At 42.7% G+C, this 24,659-nt stretch overlaps 1 pseudogene; it reads right to left on the bottom strand.

Moving 5' to 3' along the window:
- LOC137562633 (zinc finger protein 585A-like) overlaps window positions 1-15,694 on the bottom strand; it is a 177,709-nt pseudogene extending 162,015 nt beyond the window's left edge.
- Window positions 15,695-24,659: the final 8,965 nt, after the last annotated feature.

Raw genomic sequence — 24,659 nt, 5'->3', positions numbered from 1 at the left:
TTCTCCATTTGTAGTATGGATTTTTGAACACACTTCCCTCTCACATCCCCAAGAAGGTGTAGGTAAGTGAACTGTTCCCTCCCCAAGTGAATTGGACATTGAGATATTAGACAGTGGCTATTATAATGATTAGCTTTTGAGTTCCTCTAAGGGGCACTTAGTCCCATGACTATAAACTGTCTAAAAAAAACTGCTGAACATGTTAGCACAGCATAATTACAATGCTTGGTGTGATTTTCCTTCTTAAAACAGAAGGAAACTTGCAATAATTCAGCTATAAGTGAACATTTGTGGTTACCCACAATGCACCACTGCTGCATATGCAAATTATCTCTTTATGCCCCTGAAGTTTCCTTCTGTTTTAAGAAGGCAAACCACACTTAGCATTGCTTTTTAGTAGGAGGGCTTTTCAGTCTCTTTTAGACCTCTATACTTTCCTAGTGGTTTGGGTGACCCCGAGCTGCTCGGTTGCTCATAAAATCAATGTAAACATTATTTTTATAAAATAATTTGGAACCCAAATTCTGAACTTAAGGTATTTGCTAGGAATATTTATACAACATAAACAAATAGTATGTGACTCAGCCCAGGGGGTACTGACCAAACACTGGCTTTCATAAGAATTCACTCCAAGAGAGAGCTCTACATCATCACACACAAATGCCTTGTTTATTTACATTCCCTAAGGATCCATTCAGACACTACAGTTCCCCAGTGTGTGATGAATGTCTATTTTACGTACACGCTTCCCCTGAGCTTGTTTGAAGAAACAACACCTGCAAGTAAACTGAATGAAGAACAGGGGCGTAGCAATAGGGGTTGCAGAGGTTGTGACTGCATCGGGGCCCTTAGGCCAGAGGGGCCCCGAAGTGCCCTCCCTCAACTACAGTATTAGCTCTTTATTGGTCCTGTGCTGGTAATAATCACTTCTATAGATACTTTGAATAATGGCAATCATTTAACAAACTATTCCCCATTCCCTTCTTGCACCTCTGACACTGTAGTTGCCATTGGCAGGTTTTGGTGCGCCGTATCAATTGTTATGTATAGAGTGCTTGGGGGGCCCATTGTAAAACTTGCATCGGGGCCCACAGCTCCTTAGCTACGCCACTGATAAGGAAACTTATAAGAGGTACAACTTCCTCCTCCTTTCCCCAATGGAAAGCTGTGTCTAATGCCATCTAATGCCATCATTGATGAGTGAAAATGCCAATTTTCTTTTTTGCATAAATTTTCACGTACATTATGTTAAATTCATTTTTTTTTTAGCAAAAATGCCATCAAAAATAAATTTGGGGTTTTGTTTTTTGCATTTTTTGCAAATTTTCAAGGCAAACAAAATTTGATTTTTTTCACGGTAAAAAAAATTGCATTTAAAATATAGTTTTCTGAGCTCTCAGGCTTTTTTTGCGGTCAAATAAAAATACTAGATACTTTTGCAAACATTTTCTTGAAATTGAAAATAGCCTTTTCAATGCAAAAATGACTGAATGCCAGCAAAGAAAAACAAAAGAACACTCTGCATTTAATGTATGCATAGCTCATGCAAAGTAACAAGTAGATTTACATTTCTGGAACAGCTAAGCCTAATAAGGGTGCATATAGCCACACTATAACTGTCACCTACAGAGATATAAACTTATTCTCTAGGTAGTGATGGACAAACATCATAAAAGAACACTTGCAGATCATAAGTTTTACTGCAAAGCGGCAGGCGAACATCTAAAATATTCAGGGCATCTCTGCAACCAGGATTTCTTTAAAAAAGGAGTATAAGATGTCCAAATACCCAGACAGAGGAATGGCAGAGGAGGATCAATGGCAAAAAATGCATCAAAAAATACATATTTTATGTAAACGCTTTTAATTTTTTTTTTTCAATGGCTGTCAAATTAAGCAGTTAATAGCTATGCCCCCATACATGCTAGGATCATCACATTTGCCGGGTATGTTAAGAAGAACAGTGGAAACAAGGGGAAATTGCCCCTAGAGTGAGCTGTTATAACAGAGATGAGGATGCCTGGAGAAGACAGATCAGCAGTAGAGATGGGCGGTGATAACTACTCTATGCCCCCACTGCCATGCTACTCTGCATGGAAGGGGCCTGCCACAGACCCCATTATTACCCCACATACCGTGGCCTCCATGGCTACAGGACCCACTATGGCTGCTATGGTGATCCCTACATCACTGATTGAGCATGTATATACTGTATTCTTTATGTGCGATACTACAAGAACAAAAAACCTCCTCCCCTTTTATTTAAAGTGGAATCCCATTAACATTTAAAAATGTAAAGAAATAATAATCTAGGAATCTAATTCCTTTGAATTTAGTAATTATTTAGTTTTTTATCGAAAAACTTATAGTAAAAATAATTAATTAGACCTTCCCTCCACATAACATCTCTACCTCCTTAAAGGACAACTGAAGTGAAAGCGATATGGAGGCTGCCATATTTATTTCCTTTTAAGAAATACCAGTTGTCTGGCAGCCCTCCTGATCTATTTGGCTGCAGTAGGGTCTGCATCACACACCTGAAACAAGCATGCAGGTAATCTTGTCGGATCGGACAATAATTTCAGAAACGGCTGATCTGCTGCAGGCTTGTTCCGGGTCTATGGTTAAAGGAATTAGAGGCAGAAGATCAGCACGATAGCCAGGCAACTGGTATTGTTTAAAAGGAAATAAATATGGCAGCCTCCATATCCCTCTTGCTTCAGATATCCTTTAAAGCTGTTGTCATTGTGAGTGTGTTTTTTGTATTTTTTTTTTCATTAATTTATACTTATCCTCTTTATATAATTACATTTTTGTACAAATTTTAGAATATTCTATTCCATTCACTTTCCCTATGCACCCAGCACCTTTAATGCTTTTTTTTTTTTTTTTTTATTATTACCTTTAATGCTTTTATACAGTGTTGCTATTATACTGTTATCACACTATTTTGATTTATATATACACTTCCGGGTCATGTTGCCAGTCTCTATGGTAATGTACATGACAAGGAAGTGTTACCAAGGAGATATGCAGAAGGAGGAGTGTCCACGGTGCCAATTAAACCATAGACCAGGGGAAATTACTCTGCCACAGAGCCTCAGAAGATCCGTAGTGCACAAAACAGTCATTGCGCAGGCCACCACTCCTATGCTGCCCGACAGCCTCACCACAAATACCACAGAATGTAGATTTTTATTAGAAAAAATATTATTTACAATTATAATACAAATAAATAAATAAAACAATTTGATCAATTAGGCCTCGTTCACACTTGCGGTTTTGCGAAAACCGCACCGGATGTCCGGACCGCACCGGAGCCGGATCGGACCTGAACCGTACGGTTCCTGTCCGGATCCGGTCCGGATCCGGTCCGGTTGCATACGGTTTCCGTGCGGTATGAACACGGTTGCGGTCCGGATCCGGATTCTTAAAGAGATAACAACCTGTATAAATACCTGGGGTTCTGGGAGGTCAGCAGAAGCTCTGGGGTCATTGTTGGAGACAGCTGGACGTGTGGAGACCATCCTTGGATACAGAGACAGCAGTTGGGACCATGGATCCAGTCATTTTTTACGCTTATTACCTGGGAATTCTCTCCTTCCTGTTGTTTACCTACTACTATGTGGGGAGAAGGCGTGCTCCTCGCAGGAGATGGTGGGTGCACCCTCTACTAGCCAGGAGGCAGAGGAAGGGAGAGTTCCAGGCCCTCTACCGGGACCTCAGACGACACCCACAGAAGTTCTACAGCTACACTCGGATGTCTATTCCCCTGTAAGTATATAGGCCTAAATACACCAACCCCCACCATTCCTAAACACCACACCCTCACCCCGACAACACCTCATCCCTGTATACCTAGCTAAACACACCACCCTGACCCCCACACCCCTGTATACCTAGCTATACACTACACCCCCACCCTCCACAACACTCCCAAACCTCTGTAAACACACCTCCCCCATCCTCCACCCAACACCTTGTCCCACAACATACTTTACAGCTTCTTCCTTTACATCTCCTGACAGGTTTGATACCCTTTTGGAGATGGTGAAGGATGACCTTAGGAAGAAGGATACCACGTTCAGGAGAGCAGTCACACCACAAGAACAACTACTCATCACACTGAGGTATGTAAAAACAAATTTTTTTATTGCAAAAACAACCACTTTCCAACATGGAAACATTCTTCCAACATGGAAGACAAAAAAATAACATATCTATGGTATAGCCCGGTCAGTTTTAAGGAACACCAACCACCAACTTTGTGCTGGAAGAGTTGCAGGGCATAGCTGCCCAAGTGTCTTTCGGGGACACCAGGCCCTAATAAATTGAAGTGCTTCAAAAACCTAACCACTGGCACAGGACCCTCTGAGCCATGGATGAAGGACACAGGTCAGTGAAAAGGCTAGGCCTCTCACCGACCAGTGTAGGTGTCCTTCATCCATGGTTTCAAGGGTCTTGTGCAAGTGGTTAGGAACAAGAACAAAGTGAGGAGCAAGAGGAACCGATGGCAGAGGTGCATGACTACAGGTGCAGTGCAACAGGCACAAGGTTGTGACCCAGGTAGTGTCTTTCGGGGACACCAGGCCCTAAAATTGAAGTGCTTTAAAAACCTAACCACTGGCACAGGACCCTCTGAGCCATGGATGAAGGACACAGGTCAGTGAAAAGGCTAGGCCTCTCACCGACCAGTCAAGGTGTCCTTCATCCATGGTTCAAAGGGTCTTGTGCAAGTGGTTAGGAACAAGAACAAAGTGAGGAGCAAGAGGAACCGATGGCAGAGGTGCATGACTACAGGTAGTGTCTTTTGGGGACAAAAGGCCATAAATTATTAGTGCTTCAAAAACCTAACCACTGGCACATGACCCTCTGAGCCATGGATGAAGGACACAGGTCAGTGAAAAGGCTAGGCCTCTCACCGACCAGTCAAGGTGTCCTTCATCCATGGTTCAAAGGGTCTTGTGCAAGTGGTTAGGAACAAGAACAAAGTGAGGAGCAAGAGGAACCGATGGCAGAGGAGCAGGACTACAGGTAGTGTCTTTCGGGGACACCAGGCCCTAAATTATTAGTGCTTCTAAAACCTAACCACTGGCACAGGACCCTCTGAGCCATGGATGAAGGACACAGGTCAGTGAAAAGGCTAGGCCTCTCACCGACCAGTCAAGGTGTCCTTCACCCATGGCTCCAAGGGTCTTGTGCAAGTGATTAGGAACAACAAAGTAAGGAACAAGAGGAATCAAAGGCACAGGTGCAGGACTACAGGTGCAGTGCAACAGGCACAAGGTTGTGACCCAGGTAGTGTCTTTCGGGGACACCAGGCCCTAAATTATTAGTGCTTCTAAAACCTAACCACTGGCACAGGACCCTCTGAGCCATGGATGAAGGACACAGGTCAGTGAAAAGGCTAGGCCTCTCACCGACCAGTGAAGGTGTCCTTCACCCATGGCTCCAAGGGTCTTGTGCAAGTGATTAGGAACAACAAAGTAAGGAACAAGAGGAATCAAAGGCACAGGTGCAGGACTACAGGTGCAGTGCAACAGGCACAAGGTTGTGACCCAGGTAGTGTCTTTCGGGGACACCAGGCCCTAAAGTTCAAGTCCAGCAAAACCAAAAGTTCCCTGACATGGTCATCTGAACACCTCTGAACCTTGGTTGAAGGAGATGGGGCAGGGAAAAGGTTGGGCTAAAAAGCCCTGTGATGGTATCCTTCCTCCGAGGATCGGAGGTATTCAGAGGAGCATGTCCAGGAACAATTTGACTTTTTTTTTTAAATTGTATCGGCACCACTACTAGAAAAGGTAGGAGTTGCTGCCTGGAAATCTGGACTCTCTTGGGTGCTGGTCGTGGATGAGCTGGACCCTGACAGCGGTGGCCCATATTGACTGCCTCTGTAGTCGGTGTACATCTGTGATGATTGCCAGGTGGGCACCGCTGTTGGTTGTGGGGGTCTAAAAATTGGTGGTTGCAATAATGGCGTGTCCATGTGCTGTTTGATCACCTCCAGCAAAGTGGAATGGCACGCCATCAAGTTTTGGGAAGGCACCTTTTCCAAATATGGTATTAGAGACATCACAGTGTGAAAACACGGGTGTGCCTGCAATTTCAGTAGTTCCTTGCTTTGTTGATGCATTTGCTGCATCATGTTCTGCAGCTGGCCCACCGACTGTTGATGCTGCGCATGCAGTTTGTCGATTTCTCTTCTGTGCATCTCATGCATCATTTTAAGCTCGTCCCTGTAGTGCCCATGTACAGCGTCGAGCTCACATTGCAGTGAAGTGATGTGGGACTTGTACTGCTCCATGATATGGCCCCTGTCCTCATCTTGCAACTGCCGGGTTATGAGAGTTTGGTGGCTCTGAAGAATTCCGAGAAGTCCGGAGACAGCCCCGGACATCTCGGACTCTGTCTCTCTCCTTGTTGGGGGGAGGGTACCTCGACGCCTCACTGGTGTGGTGGTCCTCACTGGTGGTGTGGCAGCATCTTCCCGTCCTCTGGCCTGTGTCGGGGTTGCCCTGCGCGCTGGTTGTGCTGCAGTCTCTCGGTGCTCCTCACTTTGTTCTTGTTCCCCGGGAGCTTCCATAGCGGTCGATTGTGGAGGTGCAGCTTCATCCACACTTGGTCCTGCAACCTCAACATCCAAGCTCTCTTCTCCCAAGTCATCATCAAAGGAGAGAGCTGGGATAGCTAAGGACTCCCTCCTCCTACTCCTCTCCTCGGGGACATAGGTTACATCGGCAACGTCATCATCCACCAAGCTCTCCTCACTGCTGAACCATGCCTCCTGGGTCGGCTCCTCTTGCTCCAAATTGTCTTCAGTCCTGTAGATAAAAACAATATTTATTGGTGTGCCAAACAGCATGTGGCGTCAATTCACAGAGCTAGCAAACACTAGCAAACACTTTATCAACCGTTTCTACCAAACATTTGATAAAGCTTGTGAGAAAAGTTCGCTAGCCATGGGAATTGAGGCCAGTTTATAGCAATACATGGCCGAAGTCATGGTAGTTGTCTGCTAAAATGAGCTCTCAGTTCCTGCCCACAGTAGTGGTACTTACAGTCTAGGTTCCAGGCTTGCATTGATGAAAGACAATTGCTTGGCAAATTGGTAGTCTTTTTGTCGCTTTCCCCCGCCACTGCCACTTCGTTCGGCAAGTTTTTTCTTCCGTAGCCATTTCACGTATGCATCACGTATATTGCGCCACCTTGTCTTGAACCTATCTCCTGTAACGACATGAAAAATTGATTTCGATTATTTCTCTTGTAGGTACATCGCAACTGGACAAACATATACATCGCTACATGTCACATTTCGTATTGGGAAGAGCACGGTGGCAGGCATCGTCGTGAGGACTTCGAGGATCCTTTGGACGTGACTGAGGGCCAGATACATGCCTGTGCCGGACACCACGAAATGGGAGGAGATCGCCCAGGGCTTCTGGACCGAGTGCAAGTTTCCTAATTGTGTTGGCGCACTGGATGGGAAACACATCCGGATTCAGAAACCCGTGGGGAGTGGCAGCCATTATTTCAACTATAAAAAATACTTCAGCATTGTTCTAATGGCAGTGGCAGATGCGGACTACAAGTTTGTGTACGTGGACGTGGGGTCGTACGGTAGTTCCAATGACTCTGGAATTTTCCAGCGTACGACCCTTTGCCGGCTGATGGAGGAAGGCAGACTGCGTCTCCCCCGTGACAGACCCTGGCCTGGGACAAGGGCACCAGCCTACCCCTATGTGTTTGTGGGGGACGAGGCCTTCGCCCTGTCCGACCATGTAATGCGTCCGTACCCAGACAGGGGACTTGATGCCAGCCAGCTACACTTCAATGCTCGGTTGAGCCGTGCAAGGAGAATGGTGGAGTGCACATTTGGGATCCTGGTGTCAAAGTGGAGGGTGTTCCACACGCCCATGCTGCTGAAACCGGGCAACGCAGTTGTCGTGGTGAAGGCAGCATGCATCCTCCACAACTTTGTGCGGCAGGAGGAAAGAGAGACTCCGGAACCCCCGAATGTGCTTCCACTAATGCCCCTGCGGAGGTATGCAACCAGGCCAAGGGTAGTGTCACTGCGGAACAGGGACCAACTGAGACTTTATTTTACCACACCACCAGGACGAGGGTGAATGTTTGGTTTTTAATATGTTTTGTTGAAATGTGTTTATTTTGGAGTTTCAAGTTTTTAAGTGATTTTAAATGTCTTAATTTTTTACAATAAATTGATGTTTAATAATTGGTCATTGTGTATGTTTTATGTGCACAGGTGGGGTACATCGCAGGTGGGTGGGATACAGCACAGGTGGGGTACATCACAGGTGGGGTACAGGTGGGTGGGATACAGCACAGGTGGGGTACAGGTGGGTGGGATACATCACAGGTGGGGTACAGGTGGGTGGGATACATCACAGGTGGGGTACAGGTGGGTGGGATACATCACAGGTGGGGTACAGGTGGGTGGGATACATCACAGGTGGGGTACAGGTGGGTGGGATACATCACAGGTGGGGTACAGGTGGGTGGGATACATCACAGGTGGGTGGGAGACATCACAGGTGGGTGGGATACATCACAGGTGGGTGGGATACATCACAGGTGGGGTACAGGTGGGTGGGATACATCACAGGTGGGGTACAGGTGGGTGGGATACATCACAGGTGGGTGGGAGACATCACAGGTGGGGTACAGGTGGGTGGGATACATCACAGGTGGGTGGGATACATCACAGGTGGGGTACAGGTGGGTGAGATACATCACAGGTGGGTGGGATACATCACAGGTGGGGTACAGGTGGGTGGGATACATCACAGGTGGGTGTGATACATCACAGGTGGGGTACAGGTGGGTGGGATACATCACAGGTGGGTGGGATACATCACAGGTGGGGTACAGGTGGGTGGGATACATCACAGGTGGGTGGGATACATCACAGGTGGGTGGGATACATCACAGGTGGGGTACAGGTGGGTGGGATACATCACAGGTGGGTGGGATACATCACAGGTGGGGTACAGGTGGGTGGGATACATCACAGGTGGGGTACAGGTGGGTGGGATACATCACAGGTGGGTGGGATACATCACAGGTGGGGTACAGGTGGGTGGGATACATCACAGGTGGGTGGGATACATCACAGGTGGGGTACAGGTGGGTGGGGAACAGGTGGGTGGGCCACGGGTGGGTGGGCAACACGTGGGTGACACAAATCCATAGCAAAAGTGGAATACATCACAAGCTAACCACAAGCCCCCCCAAAAACTTCTAGTCAACATACCCTCTGTGCCTTGCTGTCTCTTGCTCAAGTGCTCAAAGTCCTCCACATACAGCTTGGCAATTTTTTTCCACAGGCCTCTGCATTTTTTGATGTTGCTGTGGTCCGCATCCCCCTTGTCCCACAGGGCTGGTACCTGCTGCACCTGTAGGATGAGGTCTTCTGATGTGTAGGGCCTCACCCCCTCGTTATCAGACATATCGTCAGACATGTTGCTGCCAAACAGCTCCAGCATGAAGTCACTGCTGCTCCACTCTGTGAACGCTGGTGCCATGTGGTCCCCATCCAAAATGGCCACCATACCATAGAGTCAGCATAGGAAGTGTGGTATAACATCCGGTTTTTATAGCCAGTGTGTTGTGCGCTCTCCGGTTCTCATTGGTTTCCATTGGCCGGATGCAACATTCCGGATCCGGTCCGGATACGTCAGCCGGACCAGCCGGACCAAAAAATAGCGCATGTTGGAACGGACGCCGGAGTCCGGATCCGGTCCGGCTCCGGTCTGGACGAAACGGACGCATGTGAACGGTCGCATAGACTTTCATTGCTATGCCGTGCGTCCGTTTCGTCCGGTCCGCATGCGGTCCGGCTCCGGCACGGCTCCGGCACGGCGATTCCGGATAGCAACCGCTAATGTGAACCGGGCCTTAATCATACCAACTGTAACAAAAAACAAGATCAATGAAACAAGAAAAAACAATCAATTCTGCATATATATGCACAAACAAAAGCAGGACTTCTATGTCCAAAAACAACAAAATGAACATAACATTATAATACAATATTAATCTGTTATGAAAACCTGAGCAGAAGAATGCTCAAACATACCACCGATTCAAACAACGAGACATGACTAAACAACACAGACCCAACACCTGAACGTATGCAACAAATAACAATAACCAACACCACACAATACCTGACATCACCTGACAACAATCATACAAAATAAATGCACCAACACTTACAATCAAACTATCACATATTCAGGAAAAGGGCAAGTGTACACATACGACGATAAATAATCAAAAACCTGTACCTGTACAGAATGTAATGTCCATGCTTGCTACGAAATAAAGCTATTTACTCTATATAAGCAGTGCTGGATTTACATTTGAAATCTGATTTGCAATTCCAATTTGCAATTCCGATTTTCCCCGGATGCTATCAGAAAAAAAGACGCAGAAAAAAAACGCAGCATGCAGTACTGATTAAAAAACTGAGATTGGAATCGCATGTAAAAATCAATTAAAAATCAGAATCGTATTCGCATGTAGTGTGCAAGAGGCCTAAAGGGACTAACAATGTACATACCTTGATAAAACTTGCATTCTGGGCACACTGCAGGATACTTATCTGACACACCGACAGAGGTGCACAATACAAAGAATTCTACTCTGATGGTACAATGTGCCTGCAAAAATATCTAAATATCCCCTGTTTCTGTTTCTAGTGAATGTTGGAGAGAATGCAGGGGGTCGGGGAACCCTACACATATGGTGCAAATGCCCATATATTCACCCTCTTTGGCACAATATATCAGGCGCAATATCCAGGTTATCAGGAAACAAGTTTACCCTATCCACACAACTAGCAGTTTTTTAATATAAGTGTGCCTTTTCTTCCATTGCACTCCCAAAATGTAACGCTTTGGAGGTTAATGTTATAGTTATAGTATTTTTTTATTATCCTCATTATAAACACAAACTGCCTGTTATGATAACCTGCACTAAGTACAGCTATACAAAAATGTAATGAACTGTTTTTTTTTCAAAAGGCATGGAACCAAATTGTAATGCCTTTACATGACCAATGTGTTGTAATTCATGTTTTGTTAGTATGCCAATAAAATATTTTTCACACACCTGTACCGTATTTTTCAGCATATAAGACACACTTTTTCTCCCCCAAAATGGTGACAAAAAGGCCCTGCTTATATGAAAAATTAAGGGAGTCACCATCTTATGAACGCCTGCTGATAGGAACCACTCACCCGCCGTGACATCCTGGACTCCCTGTAATGTCCCCCCGTGTATCTCTCCGTGTCTCCGCTCCCCTGTATATAATTAGCAGTGTCAGGAGCGAGTCTCACCTAATCCATGGCTCCCTGTGTGATCGCAGACCTGCACAGCTCCCTAGTGTTTGCTTCTGCTGATCGCTTCATCAGCAGAAGCCATTGCTAGTGGAGCTGTGAAGGAGAAAAGGTCACACTGGGTACAGAAAGGGACACACTGGGGACAAGAGGGGACACATTGGGGACAGAAAGGGACACATAGGGACAGAAGAAGACACATGGGGACACGGGAGGACACATGGTGGACACAGGAAGACACAATAATTTACGGAGAACGTCTACAAGATGCTCCTGGAACATGGACACACCAGATTTAGTTTATTTTTTTCCCTATTTTTGCCCTCTAAACTTAGGGGTGTCTTATATACCAAAAAATATGGTAAGTATCAAGTTCTTTATTGGTTACCCAAACTTCTGATGTTCTGAATTATTTTGAATGCACTATTTTGATATACATGTGCTCTCTCCCAGTGTCAGTACCATAGCTGTGAATGTAAACATGCAATGTAATCTTCCTAACATCACTTGACCCACATGATGTGTATTATGTTACTATAGTGTGCAGCTTCCCACCTTAAATGACACCCTCTCTGCCTGGCACCGTGGTACAGAAGGTGCTACTGTAAAATCAATTGGACACAAATGTCATCATGCCTTTGCTAGGAATTATATATTATACTATATTAATGGTGTCCAATTGATTTTACAGGAGCACCTTCTGTACCAGGCAGAGAGGGGGTAATTTAAGGTGGGAAGATATATATACAATAAAGTTTTTGTTGCCCCAAGTAGCAAACAATATATGGCCCTTCTCCCCCCTGCTAGTCAGAGGCCCTTCTCCTTTAATAATATGCAGCCAAAGGTGTCCCCTCCCCAATAAATATCCCTTCAGTATAGGAAGTTAGTCCAAATTGCACCCCCAGCAAAGACAGTAACATCCAGTAGTGTTAGACAAGGTGTCTCCCCAGTTTACATAGCCACTCCCAGTATAGGTAGCTCAAGGTGTCCTTCCACCAATCCCCCCATATAGGGCATTGGTGTCAGTGGGTACGTGGGTGTATCTATCTTCTTGAAATCAGCATGAGAGCAGCACAAAGTAACCATGTAGCACACTTCAAATGCAGGAAATGAGCAATGACCTCACTTCCACAACTGCAGTGGCCATTGCGACAATCTTTCCTCTGTTTTCATTACTGCTGATCTGAGTTCTGTGTATGAATGATGGGGAGGCAGCAGCAGCCATACAAGTAACAGACAGGGAAGCCCTGGCAGCACGGGAGGCCCCTGCTGTGGATGTGGCCCAAAGCTTCTGCTTGGTTTGCCTGGGCCAAGCAGTGCTCCTGTACCTCACCACCCAGATACCAAACAGGGCAGCCCTGGCAGCATGGGAGGTCTCTGAAAAAACTTGGTGGTGGTGAAACGCCATGTTTCACCACCACCAAGTTTTTTCGGAGCACCCTGCTGCTGTACAAATTCCAGGCCGTGGTCATTACTATTCCTCCTCTGAGTTGTAGCATCTCATAGGGAGAAGTAATTTGGGATCCGGTGATTGCCAGATCCCTGTATTACCCTTGCATAATAACATTATGTCTATGGTGGTGCCCAGGTTAGAGGCAGTGCGGGCACCAAAATGACCTTCTTCACCTGCTGTGGGTGAGCACCTGCTTGTTTCTCCTGGGCCAAGCAGCGCCCTTGTACCATCACACCCAGATATACCAGTGAAAACAGCAAACTGGAGCTATCACAATTATTCAATCAAAAGAATGTACAGGAAGACTGGCACAAGGGTGTGGGCCGCTCTCCCTTCCTCAGATGCTCAGTCTTCTGTCTCAAAACATTTTTGTATTCTCTGTTAATTGAATATATGGGATAAACCAGTTTGGTAAGCCCTGTTTTCGTGTATTTTTTAATAGACAATGCTTTGGCAATCAGTCTAAAGGCCCACTTCAAAGAATAACAATGCAAACAATATTTCCAGCAAAGCAAAATACTGAAGAAATTTCAGGTTTTATTGAATTAAACTTAAAACACATTACCCGATCAATCAATGAGCAGATAAAATCACATGCATGCAGACTATTGTAACTCCCCCCACCATTAGTCACAAAGACGAAAATAAATCACAAATAAATTAAACCACACACCTCTGTGCAGATATAGAAATCATAGATAATCACATTCAATGAATGCAAAGTAACCGATTGTAAGATACATTTACAGATAATAAACATAACCTTCTGGGCGGGATGCCTGACTCTGTGCAGAGCAAGAAAAATGGGCTGAAAGTGGTATAGCCGACACAGTGCCAGGTATACCATCCAGGAGCCCTCCTCTACCCTCATTTGTTCTCTGCCCCCCATTTATCCTCCACTAACACCCCCCCCCACTCCAATGTGTCCTTCTGTGTACTATGAGGCAGCAAAATGGCTCACTTAATCAATGGCTCCAGCTGCAATCACAGACCTCTCCTTTCCTTCACTGCACCTCTAGTGCCGGCTTCACAGCAGATTGCAGCTGAAGCTGTTGATTAGGTGAGCCATGCTGCTGCTTTGCATAGTACACCTTAAAGGGGAGGGAGTGAAAGGACAAATGGGGGGTAGCAGAGGATAAACAGGGGGACAGAGGAGGACACACAGGGCAGAGGAGGACACATGGGAGACAGAAGGGGACACACTGGAGACAGAAGGGGACAGAAGGGGTTATGAAAATAAATTGGATCACTTTATGCACAGAAATGCACCAGAAACTGAATGCCAGGGAGGTGAAAGGAGCACTATCGCAGCGAAAAAAACACAAACTTATTAGAAGTACAATAGCTGTCGCTAACAGTAGGTAATATAAATCTGACAGACCTGATAGGTTTTTAACTATTTCATCTCCTCATGTGGGATTCTCACTATCTCTTTTATTCTTTACAAAAGCATTTGCTGGAAAGGAGATACGCATAGATTCTGACCAGCCTCCCTACCTGAGCACCTGCCATCCAGTTAGTGCTTTTGAAAAACATAAGATTCCCCTATGAGAAGAAGGATCCTCTATCAGATCTGTTAGATTTTTACAAACTACTGCAAGTAACAGTGGCAGGAAAAAAGATTTTTAAAGGTATTTTACACTTTGAAAAATGCACATTTTATAAATATGCATACACATGGATTTCATTTTTTTTTTATGATAAAGGTCATTTAATAGTAAATAAAACACTGATTAGATGGATATCCTTATAGAATTACTGTCTATTGTGCAAAAAATGTAAAAGTATATTTAGAAATCAGTAAGGTTTTAGTGTACTAGCTGATCAAAGTTCACCTCATCTGCAGTTTTTTGTAATAAATCACCATAAACATGCACTTTCTGTGTATTCTGTGCATAGTTTCTGAAGCTATATAAGCTTCTGAAATGCATATTTAAAAAAGAAAATTTATAATTAAAAGTAATATTCCCGTGATATTACATCAAAAATGTTCAATGAAATTAGTTCACAGGCTCACATCCACTCGCTCATGTATCTTCTGATGCTTCCTCAGAGATGACTGGTGTGAGAAACTTTTACCACATTCTGAGCAACTAAATGGCTTTTCTCCTGTGTGAATTCTCTGATGGTAAGTAAGACTTGACCTCTGTGTGAAGCATTTGTCACATTTTGTACATTTAAATGGGTTTTCTCCTGTGTGAATTCTCTGATGCTGAGTAAGATGTGCCTCCTGTGTGAAGCATTTGTCACATTCGGTGCATTTATATGGTTTCTCTCCTGTGTGAATTCTCTGATGGTGAGTAAGATTTACCTCCTGTGTGAAGCATTTGTCACATTCCGTGCATTTATATAGTTTCTCTCCTGTGTGGATCCGGAGATGAATGTTGAAGTTTTTTTGCGTTCTGAAGGACTTCTCACATTCAGAGCAAGAAAACGGCTTCTCTCCAGTGTGACTCCTCTGGTGAGCTATGAGGCTTGATTTCACAGTAAAGCATTTCTGACATTCAGAACAGGAAAATGGCTTCTCTCCTGTATGAATCTTCTGGTGTCGTATAAGGCCTTGTATGTGAGTGAAAGATTTGTCACATTCTGAACACAAATAATTCCTCTCTCCAGTATGAATCCTCAGGTGTACTATGAGGTGTGATTTCTCAGTAAAGCATTTCTGACATTCAGAGCAGGAAAAAGGTTTCTCTCCAGTATGAATCCTCTGATGTTTTTTCAAGTTTGATTTCAAATTAAAACATTTCTCACATTCAGGACAAGAAAATGGCCTCTCCCCGGTGTGACTCCTCTGGTGTCTAATAAGATGTGATGGGCGAGTGAAGCTTTTCCCACACTCTGAGCAGTGATGCGGCTTTTCTCCTCTGTGGCTCATCATGGGCTGCTGGAGATCCACTTTGTTGTCAGATATTTTCAGAGTTGAGCAGGAATTCAGCTTTTTATCACACCTGCAATTAAATAATTATGTTATTTTTACACATTTTAGGCAAAGTACGAAACGTCTGTTTTTGTTACATACTTTGTCTCTCTCCTCTCCTGTTATGTCTGCAGCTCTCTTTCTCTTCCTTACTTTAGTTTTTCAGTAGTGCTCTCTTGTCTGTGCCTCTGCTTTGCTTTGTCAGCCTCACCAATGGCTGGTCTCTTCTTTAGTCTCTGACTCTATTTTCTCACAAAAATCATGCTTATTTCTTGCTGCAGTAGAGCATTGTATCATGACTCTAAACTTATTTTTTGCTGCATCATGGCTTTTCAGGCCCCTCCCCCTCACTAGCCTTGAGGCAGGGAACACACTTGACTGTTTTAGTGTGCGTTTTCTGCACAGAAAAACTGAGAACTCATGTTATCCAATGGGCTAGTTCACACTTAATATGTTGTTCGCACGCAGAAAAAAAACTGACATTCTGCATGATGACTCTGCACATTTTGTCAGTTTTCTCTATCAATTACATCAGCTGCTATGAAAAACGTGTGCGTTTTCCTGCATAGAAACACACTTGGTGTGCAGAAAAAGTATGCAGAAAAACACGCACAGAAAACTGAAAGACAAATGTGTTCCCTGCCTCAACTGCCAAAACCCAACTGCCATTTTTCCCCTGCACACATCCAACTTTTCTCTCCTCTTTCCTGCTCATGGGCTCCCCTGGCAGCACCTGAAGGCTCCTTCACAGCAGCAATTTCCTCAAATAGTAAATATCAGCATGCATGCACCCATCATCATCATCACTAGCCTCACTGACAGCATAGGTATGCAGCTGTTACAGTCAAAGTGTGAAAAAAGAAGGCATTCTATACAGAATCGGGTATTCTACACTTTGTCTGAACGATTTCAGGCATTCTATAGCATGCCTAGGCAAAGTACGTAATAAAACAGACATTTCGTACTTTGCCTAATCGCTTCAGGCATTCTACAGAATGTCTGATTTTGTACTTTACCTGTAACTGTGACGGATTGCGGAGAAATCGCCACGCTTTCTAACAGTGAGGTGGCGGTGTCCGCGCACAGAGCGGCAGTTTCCTCACAGCAACATGCGTCTAGTTTGGCTGGACCCAGTAGTGCACACAGATGGAGAGCTACGCGAGCGCGCGCCGCAAGACAGGCTCTTTATACCAATAGGAGAAGGGTCAGCTGATCGTGGCGAGCAGCTGATCCCAGCTCAGCTGTTGATTGATTGATGGGAGCTGGGTGGCGCTGGAGAGCGCTTTACTATATATATCTCTTGCTGTTCAGTTGCTGGTTGTCTGGCGTTGCGAATGCCTATGTGTTAGCACTCAGACCTAGTCAGATCTTTCAGTGTGGTGGAACCAGATGTCCTGGGAATCCACACTTAACCAGTTTACTGTGTATTATCTGTGTTATTCATTAGACCAGTTCCAGGGTGTAGAGACCACGGACCTCACACCCCAGACTAGGAATACTGTGTATCATCTGTGTTATTCCTTAGACCAGTTCCAGGGTGTAGAGCACGGACCTCACACCCCAGACTAGGAATACTGTGTATCATCTGTGTTATTCCTTAGACCAGTTCCAGGGTGTAGAGACCACGGACATCACACCCAGACTAGGGAACTTGTGTTATCATTCTGTTATACATCAGACTAGTTCCAGGGTGTAGAGACCATGGACCTCACACCCAGACTAGGGAACTTGTGTTATCATTCTGTTATACATCAGACTAGTTCCAGGGTGTAGAGACCACGGACCTCACACCCAGACTAGGGAACTTGTGTTATCATTCTGTTAAACATCAGACTAGTTCCAGGGTGTAGAGACCACGGACCTCACACCCAGACTAGGCATTGTTTGATATCTGTTATGACGTATTGCTTTCCTGACCACTCCTCTGATCACTGATTCGGTACCTTGCACTTCTGATATTCCGTTGCCAAACCCTGCTTGCCTTGGATACCGAATCAGCTTCCTGTTTTTGTACTTTATCTGTCAGTGTGTTGCCGACCCGGCCTGCCCGACCCTTCTAGCTGTCACCCACCCCTTGGGTGCTCAGCCCTCCTGCAGGGGCACTCTGCTCTCCAGAGGGGGCACTTCTGCAAAACCAGTCAGGGTCTCCTTCTCCTGGAGTCCTTGACTGCAGTAGAGTCTGTCTCTACTTATTGGACCACCTGCTACCCTGGTGGTCCAATTCTCACTGTTACACCAAACACTTACACGCTTCAGGTGTCTAGAGGTTAGCAATATATCTGTATTATCGGTGATTCTGCAGATCATCAATAATCAGGTATATATCTGTATTCTTGGTGATACTGCAGATCACCAATAATCAGATTCTCTCTGCGTGTTGACACCAATCGTTACAGTAACATATATCTATATATATCTATATCTATATCTATATCTATCTATCTATCTATCTATCTATCTATCTATCTATCTATATATATATATATATATATACAGTATAATACAAACCGAGGAGCGTGCAGGAGACCAAGGACACTGGGAAGAGAAGAGGAAGGCTCTATAGAACCCAAAGCCTTCCCTCTTCTTAGATAACTATCTGTTTTTTGTTTTATTTTACACTTCAGATTCACGTTAAAGGGGAACTGAAGTTAGAGGTATACGGAGGCTGCCATATTTTTTTTCCTTTTAATCAATACCAGTTGCCTGGCAGCCCTGCTGGTCTATTTCTCTGCAGTAGTATCTGAATAACACCAGAAACAAGCATGCAGCTAGTCTTGTCAGATCTGACATTAATGTTAGAAACACCTGATCTGCTGCATGCTTGTTCAGGGGCTATGGCTAATAGTATTAGTGGCAGAGGATCAGCAGGAGGGCCTGGCAACTGTCATTGCTTAGATGGAAATAAATATGGCAGCCTCCATATCCCTCTCACTTCAGTTGTCCTTTAAGTTATAAAGAAATGTCTTCACAGCCTGAACACAAGAACAGATACAATATGATCTTGACTTTTACACAGTAAAAACAAAACATTATCTAGATGTGTGCATTGAGGCCCTGTCTACAGTGCTTAGTTGTGTTACATAATAATTCAGCATGTCAGTTCCCTGCCCATACACACGGATGTTTCCGCGGAACTTAAATCTCCACATTTCCGATTGGTAATCGTAATTTTTGATCAGAAATTGGAAAACAGAATTCCGATTTACCGCAACTAAGTCATTTTAGCCCAATCACAGAACTCAGAAGCATCTGACCAATTAGACAATGCAGAATTTGTCCGCAAAAATTGGATTATCGAAGTAATTTTAGATTTTTGCATTTTTTTGCATTCTCTGATGCAAAAAAAATTATAAACACAATACTCCTCAAAAATCGGAAAAATGGAAAATGAAAAATCAGAAAAAAAAGGACATTGAAAAATGGAAAATCGGAAATTGGAAAAAAAATAAATAAAAAGACAGAACTTTTGAAATTTGGAAAAAAGGAAATCAGAAATTGGCATTGGTGGAAAGCAGCATTTCTGCAGAATCAGAAATGGGCATTGCCCACCATCCCTACCCATACAGTTCCATGGGGCTGGTCACAGGACTGCATTGTGACTGATTGCATTATTCTAACTTGCTGCATGCAGGCTTTGTGTTATAGTCTATGGCCAGTCTCCATTGCAGTTCACACTCATTATAATGCATTATTACATGTGTGTTATTCAAATGGCTTCTGTAAACCTAGCCTAAAGGAACAATTTAGCCTAAAATCAACAACACAACAGACATAAAAGACACACTGACAATTCCTTTCCAGAGAAAAAATCAATTCTAACATTGTAAAGATAAGGAAACTAAATAGAAAGATGACTAACATTTTCATTATGCTCATGGTATATTTGGAAAGTTCCAACATATTTTACATCAGTGGATACATCACAAATCTATATACAGGAAACAACACTTTGTGTATATGTGGCTTAGGTTCACTAGATTGTAAGCGCATTCTTTGAGCACATGTACAGTGCACATATACAGTGCTATAAAATATTTTGGCACTAAATAAATAATAATTAAAAAAAACAATAATAAATGCTTATGTATACAGCGGGAGAATGGTGGGGACCTAAATGATGCTGAGGTTCAGATCTGTCTAATAATATGCACTAATGAGTAAGCTGTCAAGGCAGATAGATCTGCCTTTTTTGTTTTCACATAGCCTACTCCTGGAGCAGCCCCAGTGGCAAGACATGATATTACCTCTTATTCTCTCTACATCATTATATTCTCCTGAGAATACATACTATAAGGGAATCCTGATCAAGTGTAGACCTTACATGTTGTCAGGAAGGAATTTTTCCATTGTAAGGTTAATTGGTCCAAGCTTGTACAGGTTTTTGCCTTCTCCTGGATCAACTGGGATATTTATTTATTATTTATTTATTTATTGTATTTATAAAGCGCCAACATATTATGCAGCACTGTGCAAGAGATATGTGCAAGTTCAGTGATTTTTTTTTCACCAATTGAACTTGATGGACAGATGTCTTTTTTTTCCCAACCAAACTAACTTTGTATGTGCGTACATGCATATAAAATGTTACAGTTTTTCATAAATATGGTCTATTAAAACAGCAAGTGCGTGCACGAATTTAAAATCTCTTGAGCTGAAGCAATAAATCTCTCTGGTGTAGCCCAGACCTTACAGTGGCAGCTTAAATATTTCGTTCATGATAGGTTCTCTTTTCTACAGTATTATATTAGCACATTTGCCACACACACACACACACACACACACACACACACACACACACACACACACACACACACACACACACACACACACACACACACACACACACACACACACACACACACACACACACACACACACACACACACACACACACACACACACACACACACACACACACACGTCACACACACACATCTATGGACCTGTTCTATCTAATATCAATTGTGGGTGTCTGGTATCCTAGAATCCTCCAGAAGCAAGTGAAAGAAAAAGATAGAAAGAGGTAGATAGAGAAGAGGTAGAAAAAGATAGATAGAGAGGTCTGGACCTGCTATGTAGTGTAGTGCACAAGTCAATATGAAAAAAAGGTATCATAAAAAGTGGGGTACTCACAAAATCCGGCTAGAGCCCGCAAACAAACAAGCACTTTCAGGTAAGTCATAAATGACCACCTAAAGATAAATTCACCACTGGGGTGGTATTTTGTAGGGTAAGGAGAGGGCAACAGAAAAGGATGATAAAAGGTTTAAAAACAGTAAAAAAAAAAAAAGTATTTATCTACTTATTTGTAATGACAGACTGATGCTAATCAGTAAAATAAAGAGATGCATTTATATACTTGACAGACATTGGGCTTGATTCACTAAGACAAATAGGATGCCTTATGCTAGTTAACACGGCTTATCAGAGATAATGCTCCTTATCAAAGTTAACACACCTTATCAGAGTAGCATAGCGAGCGCTGTGAACTTATGCCTGCTAATTGGCAATGACTAGAGCTCCAGTCATCCTGCCCTAAGCCCCTGCAGGTTCATAGCACTTGCTATGCTATTCTGATAAGGCGTGTTAACTTTGATAAGGACTGTTATCTCTTGTAAGGTGTGTTAACTCAGATAAGGCATGCTATTTGTCTTAGTGAATAAAGCCCATACTATCTTCACTGTTTCAGTGATGTCTTCCCTATTTCTAAAGTCAACAAAAAGTGTATGGAAACAAGTCAGTAGAGAATAGGAGCATCTGTCCCAGCCTTGCAGACTTGTCTGCAGACAAGTCTACTATTGACATAAGTAATCAGGACAACACCTGTGAAATGGATCATCTAGCGGGCCATGTGCATGAATACACTTCTATTTCACTGATTGGTGTCCCTCATTTGAGGTAAGTTCATCTCTTTTTATTAAACTGTTTTAAAATGTTTAACATTCTTATAGAGCACCTTCTCCCTACCCTAAAGTACCTAATATCAAACTCATAAATATAACTTATATTTCCTTTAAAACACACATTAAAGAAAGAAAAACACCACAACAAAAAGAGAACAAAATGCAATTAGAACAAGATTGCAGCTGAGGAAATCAGAAAGGACATAGTTACCTTGCAGGACGTAGTATTGGACTCCTTATTCCTGTTGTCTCTCTGTGATCTTTCTACCTGAGTGACTGATGTTTGGCCCTTCTTATAGTCACATCTCCTCCATTCACTAGTATGAGGTGCATTTTGATTGGCTAAAAAGGGTTCATTGTTATCAACAAAGGGTTTATTTACAGTAGTATTGAAGGACAGTATCTTGACCTCTTTATATCAACCCAACCCCCCAGACAGGTGATAACTTCATTAGCATTCCACAAAAGAAACTAAAGGCAAATGAATGGAGCTGATCCAAACTGGAGAATCGTTTTTTTATAGATTCTTTATTTTTAACAACGTTTTTTATAAGTAACAGACAGTTAAGGCTTTTCACAGTATCTTGCAATATACATTACAGACATTCCAAAGTGCAGTAGAAAAGAAATGAGTAATAGAAGTGTGATTTACACGGCCAACCAGTGCCATGAAGGAAGGTCTGTATTTTCAAGGGAAGATAGGATTGATTTTAGGGGAAAAAAGTGGATCCCTAAGCACCCCAGTAATAACCTAGCCCCCCTGACCGAAGTCATGGAAGGTTCTGTTTACTTATAACTGAGAAAGAGCAGTATTTAAGCTTAAGTAATAGAGCTAATCATTTCTACTATAATACCAGACTGTAGTTCAAGTAAATAGCGACAAGGAGGGATAACTCAGGGCCCAATGGGATCATTTCCCCGAGCTCCATCCCAACGAAAAAATTATATTACAGTCCAGGACAAGTTGGAGATTCTTCACTAGCATAACAATAGATGTAATTACAATGCATAGGTCTGTAGAGGATGGGCAGTTTCTCTGTTCTCCACATGTGGATTCATATGTTTATTACTAAATTCACAGATTTGGAAAATCACTTTCCCCAAAATATTATCTTACTAAGAATCTTATATGAATATGTGTATCTTAAAAGGTATCTTTATTTTTATTCACTTTCTAAAAGAAATATAAAATACAGTTATTAGTTCTCATACATTCATCTTAGAAGAGAATTGCTGCTGATGAGACACTGGATGGTAAGAACCAGACTGATGTGGATATAACTACAAATGCAAGTGATATACAATGCATGTTGTATTGCCTGGAATATCCATGCAGCTTTTATTTTAAGGTTATTCTTGCAATTAAATCAGTTTTTACCCCATAGTACTATATGAAGTGTCATTATGAAGTAGTTAGATAACTTAGGCTATTAAACTGCTCTTTTTTGTTATAATGAATTAAGATTCAAAATACTAAATCATACTAGTCTTAAAAAAATTCTATATTTAACTACTGGAACAATAAACTGTACACTTTTTTCAGGCACTTTTTGGCAGTATAGTATAAACAAAATGATTGTTAAACTCTGCTGCCAGTCTGCATGTAACTATGTGTGCAGAATGTCTGCTGATTTGGGAATTTATTTATTTTTTATAAAACAGAGACTTGCAACAACTCACGGTAGCATTTAGCATAAACTGAGATAAATAGGCTGAGAAGAAAACCACACTCTGTGGGAAATACCTGAAATCAATTGCATTTCTATGTAGCAGAACCTCACCTACCTCAAACAAACAATACAAATTAGATTAAAAGTCCACAAGGGACATTGATTAAGAGTGTCTGAGAGAAAATATTGGTAGGTTTTTAGAAATCCATGCAGAAATGTATCAGACATTTAAGAAATCATTAGATAGTGCAGTTTCCTTCTTAAACCATGGTGAAATAGGAGGAGTTAGGAAGGTTTCTTAGACAGTGCATTGTGTGAGAGAGATTGCTGTTGGTGAGGTCATCAATACATCTACTGTATTGCATCAATGCCCAGCACTGGAATGGTTAAGCACAGAACAGCTTCATAGGACACCTGGCAGCAGGAAGGAGGAGCAATTCACAAATCATGTCAAGTCTACATTGCTGCACAAGCTGTAGAAGTGCTATTAAGCACTTCTTAATCTGTGGCAATTTAGGGATGGATTTGCACTGTTCATAACTGTAGTGCTGTTCTAGAAATTCATGCTAAACTGCCACTGTTAAGTAGGATTTAGGAATCTTCTTATTACCATGCAGAACTGCCCCCCTGCTGATTAGAGCTGTTTTAAAAAGAAAAAAACTATTGGAAATGCTTTCGTAAATCCACCCCCTTCTGACAAAATAATACACATCATGGTGTTTACAGACTCTGTAGTACTGAATGATGCACTCATCTGTGATCTGCATCAATAAAATATACAATAGACATTTAAAGGGAGACTCATCTTTTGTTAAGAACTGCTCTGTATTTTTAGTTTGGCTCCATGTATTAAAATGACTTTTGTTGAAAAACCCAAAGTGGTCGAGTTTGGATCCATATATTGGGGACACTTATTGTTTCAGCTTAATTGATGTTTTTTTCTTTTCTTTATTTGCATACTATGTTGTAATGGAATGTGGCAGGCAGGTGAAGTTTCAAAGTTTAACACCAATCAACTGATCGGTCCAGGTGTGGAAAATAGGTAAAAATACAGATGTTTAATAGCTAACTTTCCTCAGACCTCATGGATCCACAAACTTTTGGCAAAATTTTCTTGTGAATTGCTTTAAAGTTAGGGACCAAAATTAGAGGTTAATAGCAAAGCCCCCGTATATGCAAGAATCACCAAATTTGCTAGGTAAGTTAGAGAGAGCAGTAGGAAAAAAGGAACAGTAAAGATCAAAAAGACCTTGTAGTTTTTGAGAAAATAAAATTGAAAGTGGAACTAGAAAAAAAATGTTTTGTTTTTTTTAAATGTGGTAAAATAGCAGAATTTGTAGCCAGTTAAAAGGG

Source organism: Hyperolius riggenbachi, chromosome 3 (genome assembly GCF_040937935.1).
Source record: "Hyperolius riggenbachi isolate aHypRig1 chromosome 3, aHypRig1.pri, whole genome shotgun sequence".
Classification (NCBI taxonomy): domain Eukaryota; kingdom Metazoa; phylum Chordata; class Amphibia; order Anura; family Hyperoliidae; genus Hyperolius; species Hyperolius riggenbachi.
The sequence above is the reverse complement of the archived record's forward strand: the minus strand, read 5'-3'. Positions and strand labels throughout refer to the sequence as shown.